Source organism: Chrysochloris asiatica, unplaced genomic scaffold, assembly GCF_000296735.1.
Source record: "Chrysochloris asiatica unplaced genomic scaffold, ChrAsi1.0 scaffold00112, whole genome shotgun sequence".
Lineage (NCBI taxonomy): Eukaryota > Metazoa > Chordata > Mammalia > Afrosoricida > Chrysochloridae > Chrysochloris > Chrysochloris asiatica.
Window position 1 is genome coordinate 6,571,516 of NW_006408630.1, and position 736 is coordinate 6,572,251.

Genomic DNA, 736 nt, shown 5'->3' on the forward strand with positions numbered 1-736 from the left:
CCTTGTTCATTATCACTACTGCCTCTTCGTCTACGTACAGTTTCCTCATGAGTACAATGAAATGTTACTGAATACTCATTCTCTACAATGTTGTCTATAGCTTTTATATGGGAGAATATCATTTTACACTCCTTGTTGCATTGCAATGATTACAATCTCCTCTGTGCATCATCATTCAACAGTATTTGCTTCCATTCCCTGTTTTTGTTGTGCTTTGTTTTTTGGGGGGAGATGTACATAAAAACACTCAGGAATATATAATCATTTAAATAAGCAAAGTGCACATTCTGCATGCCTACCTCCTGGTTGCCAACACACAGCATTTCTCTTTCCATGAATCTAGAATCCTCAGAGGCTCCCACTCTCCATGTCCTCATCTCTGCCTCCATTTCTGCTGTCACAGCTTATCTGGATAGGGTTCTTCACTCCACTTGTGCTCTTCTCCCTTAATGGTCCTAGGGTCCTCTATTTCTGGACTGTGAGAATATTTTCTTCTCCCTTTTTGTTACAAAATTTCTACATTTAAGGTTGTGAAAGTCACAATTAGTCATGGTAAATACTCACTAATGAATCATATGATTCTCGTTGCCATCTCTTCACGTGACTTGTCTAGACAAGATGAAAACTATTCAGTGGGGACTCTACCTTTCTCCGCACACTCTTAAACTAAACTCACTCTTGAAACCTTGTCAGCCAGTTACTTTGTGCCTTCATCACCCACTCTCACCCATTTTAG